This window comes from Bufo gargarizans, chromosome 1 (genome assembly GCF_014858855.1).
Source record: "Bufo gargarizans isolate SCDJY-AF-19 chromosome 1, ASM1485885v1, whole genome shotgun sequence".
In the NCBI taxonomy this organism is placed as follows: Eukaryota; Metazoa; Chordata; class Amphibia; order Anura; family Bufonidae; genus Bufo; species Bufo gargarizans.
The window spans coordinates 716,199,033-716,216,791 of record NC_058080.1 but is presented as its reverse complement, the minus strand read 5'-3'; the positions used below and the strand labels follow the sequence as shown (position 1 = coordinate 716,216,791).

General features: G+C 48.6%; 1 protein-coding gene across 2 annotated transcripts in view; it reads left to right on the top strand.

The window, feature by feature from the left end:
• The first annotated feature begins 542 nt into the window (after nucleotides 1–542).
• The window catches only part of SMAD2 (SMAD family member 2), a 67,273-nt gene continuing 50,056 nt past the window's right edge, over nucleotides 543–17,759 (top strand). For both annotated transcript variants that reach the window (XM_044276323.1, XM_044276322.1), the window contains exon 1: nucleotides 543–942. The gene's annotated coding sequence lies outside the window, so the exon portion shown is untranslated. The remainder of the gene's footprint in view (nucleotides 943–17,759) is intronic.

The window sequence follows — 17,759 nt, the reverse complement described above, 5'->3', positions numbered from 1 at the left end:
GAAAATTCAAAAATGAAAAATCCTCTGGGGCTCAAAGGGTTAAAAAAAGTGCCTTATCTGTAAGACATGCGCCCCCTAACGGCCATTCAGGGTGCGTGATGAAACAGCTTGCGGTGCTCCAGTGATCTTACTGCGCATGTGCACAAGACTCCTTCTACCTGTCAATCAATCTCGCATTCGACTTCTTGAACGCAACAAGCACCAAGCAGTCAAAGGCGCGTCATTAAATGTAGGCGGAGCCACCTCTTGATTGACCTCCCTTTGAAAACGTCATTTTCATTGTCTTCGCATAACCTAGGACACGCCTCCTAGGGGCGGGGATTACCCATCCTACCGTGAAAAAGAAGCCTTGACGTAAAAAGCAGGACAAGAAAGGGGACGGGGCAAAATGACTGACAGTCCAGTTGACCAATAAAGTATCTTGATGCTTTTTCGTTCGCCAATGCGAGAGTGCGGTTGAGGCGATGGGGCGGGGCAACAAGAATTGACAGTTCAGTCGGCCAATAGTGTAGCAGGATGTTTTGCTCTGCACCAATGGCGGTGAGTGGTTGGGCGGCGGGAGGTGCTGCGGGCCGTGGCGAGGTTGAGGTTGGCCGGTTGCGTGCGCGGCTTTGAGGAGAAATTTTTTTTTTGCGGGAGAAAAATAACAATATTAATAATAAATATAATAAGAATATCGGGACGGGACCGGCGGACGGACGACGCCGGGGCGCCGCGGAGCGGGCTCTGCCCCTCCCTCCATTTTGAACAGGGGTCGTCGTTGCGTATTCCGCCCCCCCCTCCTCTACCGTCCCCGGCCGTCTAGGCCTTCCGCCGGGCTGAGGATCCCGCCTAGACCGCGGCCTTCAGGGGGGCGTCCGGAGTACTTTCAAAGCCTCACCTCACACCGGGGGCCCCGGCCTGAGAGACTGCGCGACCTCCTGTGCCCACCCCCTCCTCCAGGTAACTACCGGGCCTTGCTGGCGGCTTGTCTCACAACTTTTAGAGTGCTAGCTCTTCTGCCTATTATACCATGGTGCCTTGGCGGGTGAAACCCGCACTGAGCGGAGGGGAGAGCAGCGAGGACCCCCTCCTCAGCTCTGTTTACATTCCTGCAGCTCCCCTCCCCCAGCCCCGCTGCCCTCAGGCACCTCTGTCTCTAGATTGAAAGCTCTTCAGCCTAAACTTATTCCTCTCTCCCTCACTGTGTGTGTGCTCAACTTTTTAGTGTCTCCTGTAAGGCCTGATTGCAAGCTCTTCAGTCAAGTCTTGAATTCCTTCCCTCCTGTCTCCCTTTAGCTGAATAGATTGCAAGCTCTAAAGTCTAGACCGGAATCCTCCTCCTCCTCCTCTAGTATTGGGGTTAGATTGTTAGCTCTTCAGTCTAGACCAGAGTCCTCCTCCTCTAGTATTGTATCATAAGGTTAGATTGTCAGCTCTTCAGTCTAGACCAGAGTCCTCCTCCTCTAGTATTGGGGTTAGATTGTCAGCTCTTCAGACTAGACCAGAATCCTCCTCCTCTAGTGTTGTATTATAGGGTTAGATTGTCAGCTCTTCAGTCTAGACCAGAGTCCTCCTCCTCTAGTGTTGTATTATAGGGTTAGATGGTCAGCTCTCCAGACTAGACCAGAGTCCTCCTCCTCTATTGTTGTATTTTAGGGTTAGATGGTCAGCTCTTCAGTCTAGACCAGAGTCGTCCTCTAGTACTGTATTATAGGGTTAGATTGTCAGCTCTGCAGTCTAGACCAGAGCCCTCCTCCACTAGTATTGGGGTTAGATTGTCAGCTCTTTGGTCTAGACCAGAATCCTCCTCCTCTAGTACTGTATTATAGGGTTAGATGGTCAGCTCTTCAGTCTAGACCAGAGTCGTCCTCTAGTACTGTGTTATAGGGTTAAATTGTCAGCTCTTTGGTCTAGACCAGTGTCCTCTTCCTCTAGTACTGTATTATAGGTAGTGTTGCGCGAACTTGTGTTTTAAGTTTGGCGTCTAAAGTTGGGGTTATCGAAGAATCGCGTTATGGATTCCGCTACCACGGACAATAACGGAATTTAGAATCCATAACGCGATTCTTCGATAACCCGAACTTTAGACTCCGAACTTAAAACACAAGTTCGCTCAACACTAATTATAGGGTTAGATTGTCAGCTCTGCAGTCTAGTTCTGAGTTTCCCATTTCAGTATTAGGCCTGGTTCACACATCAGTGATTAGGAGCCAGGACCAGGAGTGGAAAGATTTGCTCCTGTTCTGGGTTTTTGACCCGGTCCTGGTTTTGCTTATCAGTCCTGGCCTTACCCTTATAATTGCCAGCTCTTTAGTCTAGGCCTCGAGCAGCCCGCTTCCAGTTCTCTCCATTATATTAGTAAATTGTAAGCTCTTGGGAGCAGGGTCCTCTCTTCTCTGATGTTAAAGAAATCTCGTACATTTCAAGCTCATCAGTGTAGAAGTTTTCTAGTTTCTTAGTAGATTGCATGCTCCTCAGCCCAGGCCTGTATGTATCCTACTACCCCAGATATCTCCTCACTATCTGCCTCTAAAACTTGATGCTGGTTCTTGTCCAAACTGCAGCAGTACTACTTTTGCAAAACTACAACTCCCAGCATGCAAGTGCGTCTCGTTGGCGTTCGTAGCTTCTCAGCGGCCGGGGAGCCGCAGGTTGCACACGATGGCCCGTGGTTTAGTCTCTCTATCCCATTGTCCTGTCTGATGTGGGGAGTATAATTAGATTGCTAGCTCTTCATTCAAGGGTCAGACCAAACTATAACCTTCTTCTAATATTGTTAATCTTCTTACATTTTATTTTTACTTTTTTAATTTTACAAATAATCTACTTAAAAAGTTGAAGGATTTTCTGGGCTAGCGATGTGGGTGACCAGTCCTCTTGAATGGGAGCTGAGCTGCAGTAACCCTGCACTACTCTTTGAATGGAGCTTCCGGCTGTGTTCTCCCTGGTGGTGCCAGCGGCTGGATCTAATAGCTGAATGTGGGGGGTTCTGGGCGTTCGACCTCCACCAGACTGATATTGGTGACTTGTAATAAATACCCTTAGCCCGGAAAACCCCTTTTAAAGGGTTTTCCAAGATTTTTCAGGATAGGTCATTAGTATCTGATCTGTGTGGGTCTGACAACCGGGACCCCCTGCTGATCAGCTGTTTAAAGGGGTTATCTGTCATCACAAACAGTCCCCTCAGAGGCAATATCCTTACCCCGCTCTCCTCCTGGTCCCCGCACCGCTGCTGCTTCTCCTCCCTGTACACTGATGAAAACATCCGGTGTCGGGGAGGGGAGCAGCCAATGGTAGGTGGGGGACGGGGACGAGCCTCCTAGCGTCACCCGCGATGCTAGGGAGGCTCGTCCCCATCCCCGCCTACCATTGGCTGCTCCTGTCCCCCCCTGACACCGTATTTTTTTATCAGTGTACAGGGAGAAGCAGCAGCGGTGCGGGGAGCTGGATAAGTATATTCCCTCTGAGGGGCCCGGCACATGTGGGGGGGCTGTTTGATATCGAATAACCCCTTTAAGAAGGCGCTGTGAGCGCCGCTGCCACCAAGCACAGTGCCGTACATTGTATAGTGGCAGTGTTTGGTATTGCACCCGGCCGCATTCACTTCTATGGGACTGAGCTGCTCCTAGGCCACGTGATCGATGAACATGAAGTCAATCGGCCTAGGAAAAGCGTAGAGAAGGCTGCGGCGCTCACTTCTCAAGCAGCTGATCAGCTGGGATCCCGGGTGTCGGATCCCCACCGATCAGATACTGATGATGTCACTTTGTAACTATTTCGTTTTTATTGCATAGTGGGTCACAGCCTCTGTTTTTATCCTACAGCTTTATTTGCTGTTGGTTATTGGAAACAGTCAGCAAGCATGTCATCGGACAGACCCTTAAAGGGATTGTCATCTCAGACTTTGATGGCATATCATTAGGCCCTACCACCAATGTCGGATAGTTCGACCTCTAGGACCCGCAGCTATCTGTCATTGGAGCCACATCCTAACGAAATGTCACCAATGTCTAAGATGAGACAACCCCTTTTAGGCTAGTTTCACATCTGCGGCTCGGACCTCCGGCAGGCTGTTCCGTCAGATGAACAGCCTGTCGGATCCATCCTGCTGCTATTGAACGTGTGCCCCCGGACTGCCGCTCCATCCCCATTGACTGTAATGGGGGCGGGGCGGAGGCTGCCGGAATAAATGTCGGACATGTAGTTTTATTCCGGCAGCCTCTCGCCGTGCCTCCGCCGGAACTCCTCCCCCATTATAGTCAATGGGGACAGAGCGGCAGTCCGGGGGCACACGTTCACTAGCGGCAGGACGGATCCGACAGGCTGTTCACCCGCCGGAACAGCCTGCCGGAGGTCCATGCCGCTAGTGTGAAAGTAGCCTTAAGGGTATGCTCTCATGTTCAGGACGATAACGTGGATTCCCCATGAGCATTCATCAGCGTGGAATAATGAGCGAGGAGCAGATCATAAAATGCACAGCGCGTTCATTATTTGTGTGGATTCTGCAAGGAAAATCTCAAATGACAATGGGGCTATTCCACGTGCGGATCCAAAATGTGAGTTTCAGCCTTGGATTATCTGGAAAATGCACACTGGATTTGGAATAGGCAAATTCTGAGTGTGAACATAGCCTTACCTCCTAGCCGAGTGGCTGGAGCAAGAATGGCGCTGAACAAGCAGGGGAGCGCAGGATAGTTTGGGCTCTGAAGTCTGCAAAATTGTGAATGAAAAGTTTACAGTGGAGATAGACTGTATATTTGTCACCGTCTCATAAGATTAGAGTGCAAGCTCCCCAGTCTAGTGTGGGTTGGATGCATAGATGTGATTGGATCTCTCATCTTCAGCACTGCTAACAATCCAGGACCAGGCCCTTTCCCCTCCTTTTCACTTGTCCGTGGTTTATCCAGAGGTTAGATTGCTAGCCTTTCAGTCTACGTAGATGAGCATAGAAATGACCACACCAGGCTGATTTTAAGGTCGGGTTTACAAGTGTATAAAATGCAATGGAAAAATCTGCTGTGGATTTTGCCGCATTTCTGCAATAAAACTGCGTGCATTACATTTCGCCCTCTAATTTGCAACGGGTGAAATCTGCACCAGAGATCTGCTGTATAAGGTGACATACTGCGGATTTTAAATCCGTAATACCGCACCTTTTCCGCTTTTTTTTTTTTTCTTTCTGCAGCATGTGAATGATAATTCAGAAATGGTCATTCTGCTGGTACTGCCCAACACTGGGTGACCCCGGGCTAAATCCTCAGCAACAAGTTCATGCTCCTGATTACTGCTGCAGATGTTACTTTTTGCAGTGCAGAGGGGGAAATCGGTGGCAAATTTAGTGCAGATGTGGATTTTGGCCAGATATGCTGCATGTGGACGTACCCATACACAACAGGATTCAGTCTAGATCAGGGTCCTTCTGCTCTAGTATTAGATTTATAAGGTTGGATTGTCAGCTCTTCAGTCTAGACCAGAATCCTCCTTTAGATTTCGGCCAGATATGCTTCACATGTGGCTGTACCTATGCACAAAATGATTGTAGAATCCCCTGAATTGAGATCCCTATTTTTATTTTTATTTTCCTTAAATTTTTTTGCGTTCCGTATACAGAACCACTTATTTCAATGGATCCGCAAAAAAAAACGGAAGGTACTCCGTACTTCCGTTTTTCCATTCCGTTCAATGATAGAACATGTCATATTATTGTCTGCATAACGGACAAGGATGGGACTGTTCTATCAGGGGCCAGATGTTCCGTTCCGCAAAAAACGGAATGCACCCAGACGTTATCCATATTTTTTATGCGCGTCCGTTTTTTGCGGACCGCAAAATACAAAAAAAAAGCCATATGGTTGTGTGCACGAGGCCTAACGCTGGTCATAGACAATCATATGGCTTTTTCAGTATTTTGCGGTCCGCAAAAATACAGATGACGTCCGTGTGCATTCCGTTGTTTGCGGAACGGAACATCTGGCCCCTGATAGAACAGTACTATCCTTGTCCATTATCCGGACAATAATAGGACATGTTCTATCTTTGATCGGAAATATGGAAACGTTGAAATGAATGGTTCCATATACGGAAAGCAAAAAACGGAACTTGCTCATCTCCACTAAAAGTTGCTAAGCCTAGAGGTGTATCTTTGTTTCCTCTGTAATGGCCTGATTTATAAGATCTCTGTTGCTTGCATAGAATGAATCTATGCAGAATCTACACGTGGAGGATATTTTCTGCTTTTCTGCAGCACAATCTGCCTGTGTCACGGATCTCGCCCTGCGCATTTCTTCAGATCTGCAGCAGAATTGACCTGAAAAATTCTGGAGAGATTTCTTCCTTTTTTTCTTTTTTTCTTTTTCTTTCTTGCAGTTTTTAAAGCCCCGTCCACATGTTTCTGTGATGTAAACTGTCACAGACTTTCGGAATCCACGTGACAATCTGCAGTGTGTGACTTCCTCTCAGCTGAGGGTTTGCTACAATAGTTTCCAGTGTAGACCATCCTCTGTAAGCTCAGCCACCTGGACTCAAGTTCCTGCACTAAGAACATTGTAGCAATCCATCAGGGAGACTTCTGCTGCTAGAATGGGAACAGATCTGTAGATTCACTGTCAGCAAGCAGAAGTCTTGAAACAAAATATAATAGAAAGTTGCAGAACGTTCATCCAGCAGTAACTATGATTTCCATTTCATCCACCATGACGGCCCACATTGAGATTGACCCTTGACCTCTGTAGGGGCAGGAACACATAGAGAGTTTAAGAACCCCCCACCCCTCCACCTCCTCAGTGCTTTCCTGCCCCTACAGGGGCCAACACGTGGAGAGTTCCTCCTTCATGGAGGATGAAATAACCGTATCTTTCTTACAGGTTCTCCAGCTGGCCTCCCGCGGCAGGGGCCAAGGCTGGCCAGCTAGGAGCATCGAGGACCCTCGTCTTGGCTTATGCCGAGGCCTGTGGTCCTCCCCATACCTTCTGACTTCCTTCCCTCCTTGTGGACGCAGTCGAAGGTGCCGGCTTCTCAGCACGCGCGGCGCTCGGCGTCCTTTTCCTTCCGGAGGACCGAGCTCCAGCGTCCGGCAGGGGGAGCAGGTGCGACGCATGGAGCGTCTCTATGGGCGGGCCGGGCGACGCACGCCTCTCTTGGTAGGCTAGTGCGGCGCAGGCCTTCGCCGTCATGCAGGGCGCAGCTTGATGACGTCAGACGCCGGGAAATTTAAAAAGAAGACCGCGGTTCCTCTCAGCACCTCTCCTGTCACACCGCGATGTCCGAGACACCTGCTCCCCGCCAGGAAGGTCCCGATCCTTCTGCCTCCAGCACAGTGAGTCCCCTTCGGGGGGGTATATATTTCAGTTCTTGTAAATCTGAATTACTGATGCTGGGTTATCTGGTTGCTTCCTTCTGCAGGGCAGCAAGGAATTAAAATCTAAAACAAAGCCCTTAAAATGCTGTGCTTGTTCCAAGCGTCTCCCCGAAAATTATAAAAAGCGACTATGCAAACCTTGCACTTCGGAGATTTGGAAAGCGGAGCAACCAGATATACTCTCGGAGATGAAGTCCTTTATTTCTGATGAGATTAAGTCCTCTTTAGCCTCCTTATCTACTCCTGCCAGCGACCCCATCCCTTCTAAGAAGCGTAAAATATCCGTTATTTCTTCCTCTGAGGGTGAAGAGGTTGAAGTGGCCTCTGCCTCATCCAGACAATTTCCTAATGAGGAACCCTTGTCGGACGGAGAGATTCTGGAGGAGGATAAAAGATACTTCTTTTCCGCTAAAGAAATGGAAGAGCTGCTCCGAGCAGTCAGGTCCACCATGGGTATTGAAGATATTCCTAAACCCCGTACGGTTCAGGATGAGATGTTTGGGGGCCTTAGAGCTAGGTCTCCTATTGTTTTCCCCATCAATGAAAATATAAAGGAGATGATATTAGAGGAATGGTCAGATCCAGAGAAGAGACTTGGCGTTCCTAAAGAATTCAGGAATAGGCTCTGCTTTGACCCGTCTGAAAGTAAAATATATAACCAGACGCCTAAGGTCGACTTGCAAGTATCCAAGGTAGCAAAAAAGACCGCCCTACCCTTTGAGGATTCCTCTCAGCTAAGTGATCCTATGGATAGAAAGGCAGATGGCCTTCTTAAGAAATCCTGGGAAGCGGCGATGTTTGGGGTAAAAACTAACATCTCCGCCACATCCGTTGCCAGAGCAATGTATATATGGCTTGGAGAACTAGACGAACATCTGAAGAACAAGACTCCAAGAGAAGAGATCAGGGAATCTCTCCCCCTTCTCCGCTCCGCCACGGCATTTTTAGCCGATGCATCGGCAGAGTCAATCAGATTTTCCGCCAAGGATGCTGCCCTTTCTAATGCTGCCCGTCGGGCTTTATGGATGAAAGCCTGGTCCGGAGACAAGGCATCCAAGGCCAAGCTTTGTTCTATCCCCTTTTCAGGGGAATTTGTCTTCGGCCCCACTCTGGATAAAATCCTAGAGGGCGCAGCAGACAAGAAGAAGGGTTTTCCAGAGGACAAAGAACCAAAGAAGAAGCCCTTTCGGCAGTACCAACCCCAGCAGAGATCCTACAGGGGGAAAGGGAAGTCTGGCCGATGGAGTTATCCAAAAGGGGGGAGAGGAAGAGGCTTTATCCTCAATCCCCAGAATAGGCAACCGAAGCAGCAATGACGCCAGGGTAGGGGGGCGACTGATGGGTTTTCTATCCTCCTGGAGTCGGGTAACTTCAAATCCCTGGGTGCTAAATATAATCTCCCAGGGCTACAGGATAGAGTTCACATCAGTCCCCCCAAAAAGATACTGCATCACATCTCAGAGCAGATCAGATCTCCCGAAAATCTGGCAGGGCGTCCAAGACCTCTTAGAGCTAGGGGTAATACGAAAGGTTCCTATACCAGAGGAAAGAAGAGGATTCTATTCCAGTCTTTTTTTAGTAAAAAAACCAGATCAATCCTTTCGCACGATAATAAACTTAAAACCCCTAAACAGGTCTATCTTATACAGGAGGTTCAGGATGGAGACCATCCCATCCACAATCCCTCTGATCCCAAAAGGAGCATTCATGTCGTCAATCGATCTGAAGGACGCTTACTACCACGTCCCCATCCATCATCTTTCCCAAAAGTATTTAAGGTTCGCTCTAAGAGGTCCAGACAGGTCTATACATCACTTCCAGTATGTCGCCCTCCCTTTTGGTATTTCCTCGGCCCCCAGGGTCTTCACAAAGATCGTAGTAGAGATGGTGGCCTGCCTTCGTCAAGAAGGAATCACAATTATACCTTATCTCGACGACTTCTTAATCCTGGGCAAGACAGAATCCGAAAACCTTTTGGCAACCCAAAGATTCTCGGAACTCTTAAGGAGCCTCGGATGGATTATAAATATAAAAAAATCCACCCTAACCCCGTCCACAAGAATAAAGTTCCTGGGCGTGGAATTAGATTCGTCTCGGCTGATGACCTTCCTCCCTCAGGACAAAGCTACTGCCCTGATAGAGAAAGTCAGAACATTCCAGAAGGCTCGCAACTGCTCCATCAGAAAGGCCATGAGTCTCCTAGGAAGCCTAACGGCCTGCATCCCCTCGGTGGCTTGGTGCCAAAGCCACACAAGAATAATCCAAAATTGGATCCTAACTATCTGGGACGGAAAACAGTTAAGCCTGGACAGGGTCTTTCGTATCCCTCAGTCTGTAAAAACAGATTTGGACTGGTGGAAAGTAAAAAGAAGGCTGCTAGGGGGCCTTCAGTGGCGGAATCATCCCGTCATTCAGGTAATTACGGACGCAAGCCTCGGAGGCTGGGGAGCAAAGATAGGAGATCATCTTCTACAGGGTACCTGGCCTGCCGAAATAAGAGACAGATCTTCCAACTACCGAGAGCTTTACGCAGTCCTGGAAGCTTTACTAAAAGGAGAGTGCCTTCTAAAAGGACAACATCTAAGAGTAATGTCAGACAACACCACGACGGTGGCCTATCTGCGTCACCAGGGGGGAACAAGATCACGGCCTCTTGGCGAGATAGCAAAAAGAATTTTCTCCTGGGCAGAAGTAAACACTTTATCTCTGTCCGCCATCCACCTAAAGGGCTGCGAGAACACAGTAGCAGACTTTCTGAGCAGAGAGACAGTAGACCCAGGAGAATGGTCTCTGAACAGGAAGATCTTCCAAAAGATCTCAGAAAGGTGGGGCTGTCCAGAGGTAGACCTATTCGCCACCAGGAAAAATGCGCAGGTAGACTGTTTCTGCTCCCTAAACCCAGGGGACAATCCATGGGCAATAGATGCTCTATCAATACATTGGAATTGGAGACTAGCCTACGCCTTTCCCCCAATACCACTGTTACCTCGGATTGTCCAGAAGCTTCTGGAGGAACCGACTACTCTCATCCTGATAGCCCCTCTATGGCCAAAGAGAAGTTGGTTCTCCACCCTAAGACAGCTATCGCTGGAGGATCCGTGGGAGATTCCCTTCCAGAGGGACATTCTAGTCCAGGGCCCTCTTCTTCACCCAGACCCAGGCATGTTCAAGCTGTCAGCCTGGATCCTGAGAGCGAGACACTAAGAAGCAGAGGACTTTCGGAAAAGGTGATATGTACTCTGAGGGCAAGTAGGAAAAAGGTGACCTCCTCCATCTACCTCAAGATCTGGAAGAAATACTGTTCCTGGTTAGGAGTTGAGCGCCCAGACACCACCTCTCCTCCCATCAACAGAATTTTGGACTTTCTACAGTGCGGCCTTGAGTTAGGCCTTAGACCTAGTACTTTGAAGGTCCAAATTTCTGCCCTAAGCTCCTTCTATGACTGTAGCCTGGCCAACCACAGATGGATCAGGAGGTTCTTCAGAGCGGTTGCTAGGTTGAGACCCTCCCTGAGATCCAGAATTCCGACCTGGGATCTTAACACCGTACTAGAGGGCTTAACAAAACCTCCTTTTGCACCTTCATCGGAGATCTCTCTAAAACACCTTTCCTTTAAGACTGCCTTTCTGATCGCCATCACCTCAGCCAGACGCATCGGGGAGATCCAGGCTTTATCATGTAGAGAGCCCTACCTCCAAATTAACAAGGATCACATCCGTTTAACTCTCGACCCAGGCTTTCTCCCCAAAGTAGTCTCTCCTTTCCATCTAGAGCAGGAGATCTTCCTACCCTCTATCCCTAGGTCCGATCAGGCAGGGTCTAGTGATAGGTTACATCTCCTGGACGTCAGGGACATAGTTATCCGTTACCTGGATTCTACCAGAGATTTTAGGGTGGACGACAATCTCCTTATTCAGTTTTCAGGGAAGAATAAAGGAAAGAAGTTAGCCAGGTCTTCCATAGCTAGATGGATCAAATCCACTATTGAATGTTGCTACAAGATCCAGAACAAACCCTGTCCTGGTAATGTTAAAGCCCATTCTACTAGGGCCACATCCTCCTCTTGGGCCGAGAAAGGAGGGGTCTCGCTGGACCAGATTTGTAAAGCCGCAACCTGGTCTAGTGCTAACACTTTCGTAAGACACTATCGTCTTAATCTTCCGGACGCAAATGAAGCTCTTTTCGGCCGGAAGGTTCTACAGGCGATATCCCCACCCATTTAGTTATCTGATATGTCTCAATGTGGGCCGTCATGGTGGATGAAATGGAAAAACCGCAATTAGACTTACCGGTAATTCCGTTTCCTTGAATCCACCATGACGGCCCATACTATTCCCCGTCCCTAAAAAAAAAAAAAAAAAAAAACATATATATAAAATATAAAAAAAAAAAAAAAAAAAAGATTTTTTGGATTTATGTTGCATATTCATGCAGGAGTTTAAGGGTATGAATCAATATCCTTTTACGTTTGTTCCACCTTTTCGGGTAATTGTGAAGCACTGAGGAGGTGGAGGGGTGGGGGGTTCTTAAACTCTCTATGTGTTCCTGCCCCTACAGAGGTCAAGGGTCAATCTCAATGTGGGCCGTCATGGTGGATTCAAGGAAACGGAATTACCGGTAAGTCTAATTGCGGTTTTTCCCCTACGCCCATGACAGCAGCACCCTTGAGAGACCGCCTCCATCCAGGACAGGAAACAGGAACTTTTGTGGAGAGCTCTTAAGGAGGGGCTCTGCACCAGTTCCTGTCCTAGGGATAGGACCTATAGTGGAGAGCTAGAAGATTAGGCTACAGGAGCCCCGCATGTGCATCAGAGATAGGGGTTACCTGGTGCCGCGCCTGCCTAGTCTGGGGCCATCCTTCTGGGTCTGAGACTATATATTGTGGCAGCGTTCCTGGGCAGTCCCGGTGTTACTGGGAGGTAATGCCGACACGCTGGACCCTCCTGGCGGTATTTAGGAGGTCTGGGCTCTTTCTTCCTTCTGGCGTCCAGAAAGCTTATAGAGGCGGGGGGAGGGCTGAGCATTTTCTGTGCATGCTCCATGCGTCCCGCAACTTCCGGTATTTGGAACACATGTGGTTCCAGGTGGCCAGCGTTCCGGAAATGATACAGGTTCACACTGACAGCTTTGTGTCATTATGATTCTGTAACAATAAGGTCAAGCAGAGACACACAGCATTATAAATCATGATAACGCCCAGAATGGATGATCACACAGAGCGCAATTCCCGCAATGGTCTTTGCTTGTGTGAAACAGCCCTTAGACGGATCAGGCTTTTATTTTATTTTTTTCCAAATCCAGGGAATGGGAAGCTCAATGCAGGTGTGAACTGTGCCTTACAAAAGCTTAACCCTAACCTGATTGCAAGCTCCTTGATATTTTTTTTTATTTTTTTTTTGCTATTTGCGTAGATGATGGGTGACTGAGGACGCGGCAGACAGGTCTGATCTACTGACGTCACCTTAGATTGCAAGTCAGTGTTACTGCTGTTTGCAGATCTTAGCATCTACTGCTTTTCTAATGGGGGGGGGGGCACTCCTTACCTGTCACACACTTTAGGGTGTCTCAGTGATTTGTGACTGCTGTATTTCACATTTTTAAAAAATCCGGGTCTTGTATTTATTGAAGGGAAGTCCACTTGTGAATGGTCATCTGAGATGTAGGGACTGTCCGTCCATTACCCTGCTCCGTCGCTGTTTTACAATACTATTGTTGCATCTTTTTGTGGTGCTTTTGTCATGGTCCACCTCGCAGATGCCGCCACTACATATCCATGACCTGACAGAAGAGTTTCACCGCTCGTTCCCCTTTAAGTCCTGCATCACTGGATCCATAGCGGAGATGGCGTGCAGCTCCCCCTCCCCCGCTCCTGTTTACATTCCTGTACCTGCCCTCCCCCACATTCTAGACTGGGGGGGGGGGGGGGGGATGTATTGGCAGAAAATGATCTAGTGTCGATCAATGTGTCTGCACTAGATGTTCCCCTTGTAAACCTGGAGAAAGCGATCGATGCCTCAGCGCGGCTACACGAGCCCTGCCATGGCTGCCCGTCCAGGCTAGGTATGTGGCTTCTTGTAGTAGTAGTAGTAGTAGTAGGTAAGTGAGTCAGTGGACTGTGTCATTGCCGAGGAGTCGTCGCAGGTTTTGCGTGTGGTTGTCTGGGACGTGTGGTGGTGTAGGAGGCCTTGTGTGGCCGGAGGCCGTGAAATGTCACTTAGGGTATGTTTTCTTCTTGCTTGTGTCTTAGTTTAAGTAATGTAATAATTATGATGTATTTATTTATTTTTTTGCGTGGCACGCGTCCGTTCTACGGCTCTTCCTGCACTGTACTCGGCTATCTCCTTTCACGCAAGGGAGTATTCCGCGCAGGTGCAATGCGTGATGCGAACGCATTGCGCCCACACGGAATCCGGACCCATTCATTTCAATGGGGCTATGTACATGAGCATTGGTTTTCAGACATCACTTCTTCGTTGCATGAAAATCACAGCATGTTCTATATTCTGCGATTTTTCACGCAATGCAGGCCCCATAGAAGTGAATGGAGCTGCGTGAAAATCGCATGCGTTTTTCACGGATGGTTGCTAAGAGATGTTGTTTGTATACATTCAGTTTTTTTTCACGCGCATGCAAAATGCATTGCACTCGTGCAATAAAAAATCTGCGTGATCGCAAACAAAACTGAATGACTTTGCCTGTTAAATCACGCTTTCTTCACGGAACGTATTCACTAGGCATCTGGACACTCGTCTGCAAGGGGCCTTAGGGTTAATGGGGGGACACAACCCACGTTCTGTTTGGTGGTCCTGGGGGTCCCAGCGGTCAGTCACCCATTGAACAGTTATTGATAGCATATCCCAGGAGCATGTCTGTAGTACTGAGACAACCTTTTGAAATTACTTGTGCACCGTCCTTAGATAATATTTAGGGGCTGTTCACACAGGTTTTATTTTTTTTTTCGAAAATCCACATCCTTTCTGGCTCCTTCACCTCTTAATAGGAGGCAGCGTTGAAAGTCGTGGATCGGCAGTTTGAAGCCGCAGCCACGTTAAAAACAAACATGTCCTTTCTCTATGTGGGAAGGCTCTAAGCCAGGGATGCCCAACCTGCGGCCCTCCCAGCTGTTGCAAAACTGCAGCTCCCAGCATGCACTGATATCTGTAGGCTGTCCAGGCACGTTGGGAGTTGTAGGTTTGCAACAGCTGGAGGGCCACAGATTGGGCATCCCTGGCTTAAAGCCGCTTCTCCGCGATCATCAGCGCTGCCTCTCTTTGATATGAATGGGAAGTAGAGAGCAGCACAACACCACGCGGCCACCATGTGAATGTCCCTGGCCTGATTCACACAACCATGCTCAGTCTGGGAAACACTCCCCACGTGTCAGACAAATCTCCAGGACCGACCGAGACACCCCCCCCCCCCGACCTGAACTGACTGCATAATATGCACTCAGTCCAGGACATGTGGCCGACACGGGGGCAGCGTTTCCTAGACTGAGTGCACGCACAGAGCGTGTGAATCCACCCTTCAGCTATAGCCACACGTCCGTGATGAGATAGTGATTTATCCGTGAAGATTTCCATGACTGATCCGGTTTTGGTCCGTGTGTCCGTTTTTTGCTCTCCGTGTGTCATCTGTGCCCCACAGACACTGCACAGCTGAAAATTTATTTTCAGATCATCCGTAAAACACGGCAAGTCCGGGAACTCCCCGTGTTTCTGCTGCTTTCTACTTCCTGGTCCTGTCTTGACCCAATCACTGGCTGAGGCGGGTCATCCCTGTGTCCAGTGATTGGTGGAAACACAACTGGGAAGTGGAGACCAGCAGGAACCCGGGCCGTATCAAAACTGCAGCGTCTGGGGAGCGTTATTATTATTATTATTATTATTATTATTATTATTCCCTTTTTAACTAGGTTTTTCCTTGATGGGATATACTTTAGTTTTGCCACCAGTGTCTATGACCGCTTTGCTCGGTCAGAAGTTGTCTATTTTGGAGGGGGGGCGGGGGAGTGACAGCTGAGCTTCATGATGCACTACAGCCTCTTCGTTTTAGGTATTTTGGGGGTCGTCGCTGTTTATACATCGGTGGTATGTTTAGTCAGTGCACCAGCCACAAAGAACATGGCCTACGTCTCATGTCCCTCCCCCATCGGTGGCATTACCACCTGTGACTGCAGAGTATGTTATTGGCGCCAGCAGCTGATTTCTATGCGCAGTGACTCCCCGTCTGGTGAAAGACCAGACCATGCTGTGTACAACATGTAGGAAGACTGCAGAAGTGTGCATGCAGCTCTGGAGTGAGCACAAGACGGGCCAGCGTCTACATGACCTTTCTTATTTTGTATTGATGAGCTGCATTCACAGTTCTGTAGTCTTCAGTGCTGAAATCTCCCAGCATTTTCTGCTCGATCAGCGCAGGACGTTTGCTCTGTTTTTTTTCTTTGGGAAGTATCGTGTCTGCATGAGACATTGTGCAGTAACTTTAAAGGGAACCTGTCACCATGAAAATGCTGTCCAATCTGCCGCCAGCATGTTATACAGCAGACGGAGCTTTATGGGATATAATTCTGCAAAAGTTGTCATTTAATATTTAAATTCCTGCTCATTCTGGGCTTTGTAGTCCAGGAGGCGGTCCTATCAGTGATTGACAGCTGTCTCTGTATGTACAGTTATAGCAGGAAGGCTGTCATTCACCGATAGAACCGCCTCCTGGATGTCAAGGCCCAGAATCAGTAAGAATTTAAAGAGCATCTGTCGGCATGATCAACCGTCTGAAGACAATACGTGTGTTATAGAACCGATGGTGACATATCTGCATTCTTAGGCTACTTTAACACTCGCGTTTGGTGCGGATCCGTCATAGATCTGCACAGACGGATCCGTTCAGATAATACAACCGTCTGCATCCGTTCTGAACGGATCCGTTTGTATTATCTTTAACATTGCCAAGACGGATCTGTTTTCTATTGTGCCAGATTGTGTCATAGAAAACGGATCCGTCCCAATTGACTTGCATTGTGTGTCAGGACTGATCCTTTTGGCTCAGTTTCGTCAGACGGACGCCAAAACGCTGTAAGCCTCCAAAGCGGAATGGAGAGTTAAAGAGGACCTTTCACCGATTACGACAATGTAAACTAACTATACAGACATGGAGAGCGGCGCCCGGGGATCTCGCACTTACTATTATCCCTGGGCGCCGCTCCGTTCTCCCCCTATGCCCTCCGGTATCTCCGGTCACAAAGTTATGGTAGGCGGAGTCGGCCCTTGTTCTGCTGTAGCGCTGGCCAATCGCAGCGCAGAGCTCACAGCCTGGGAGGTTATTTTCTCCCAGGCTGTGAGCTCTGCAATGCGATTGGCCAGCGCTACAGAAGAACAAGGGCAGACTCCGCCTACCATAACTTAGTGACTGAAATCTCCGCCTACTATAACTTAGTGAGCGAAGATACCGGAGGGCATAGCGGGAGAACGGAGCGGCGCCCAGGGATATTAGTAAGTGCAGTGAGATCCCCGGGCGCCGCTCTCCATGTCTGTATTCTTAGTTCACATTGTCATAATCGGTGAAAGGTCCTTTTTAACGGAGGCAAACTGATGCTTTCTGAGCGGATCCTTTTCCATTCAGAATGTATTAGGGCAAAACTGATCCGTTTTGGACCGCTTGTGAGAGCCCTTAACGGATCTCACAAACGGAAAGCCAAAACGCCAGTGTGAAAGTAGCCTTAGTAATATGCAAGCGAGCTGTTTTTTATTTTAATTTTTTTATAATTTTTTTTTGTGTGTGGTTCGTGCAGCCCGCACCCATGTGTAGATAGCCTTAAAGTATGGGCCTGTAGCTTTAATGTGCTGCCCTTACATAGTCCACTTTAAAGGGCATCTGTCAGCAGTTCTGTACCTATGACACTGGCTGACCTGTTACATGTGCACTTGGCAGCTGAAGGCATCTGTGTTTGTCCCATGTTCATATGTGCCCGCAGTACTGAGAAAAATGTCTTAATATATGCAAATGGGCCTTTAGGAGCAACAAGGGCGTTGACGTTACACCTAAAGGCTTGGCTCTCTCTGCAGTTGCCGCACCCTCTGGCCCTGTTGGAGGGCGCAGCAGTTGCAGAGAGAGCAGAGCCTCTAGGTGTAATGGTAACGCCCCCGTTGCTCATATAGAGGCTCATTTGCATATACAAAATCTGCATTGCTGGATTGTACAGTTTACTGCTGAATCCCACTTGACTATAATGGGGTCCAGTGGTGATGTGGCTTTCTGGCATAAATGCTGGGTTTTGGCCAGACAAAAATCGTTGCATGCAGCGCTTGTTGTCCAGCTAACAGGTGGCATTGGTGTCGGATCAGGCATGCTGCAGATTTGAATTTACCCTTAGGCTACATGCACACGAATGGCGTCTGTGTGCGTTCTGCAATTTGTGGAA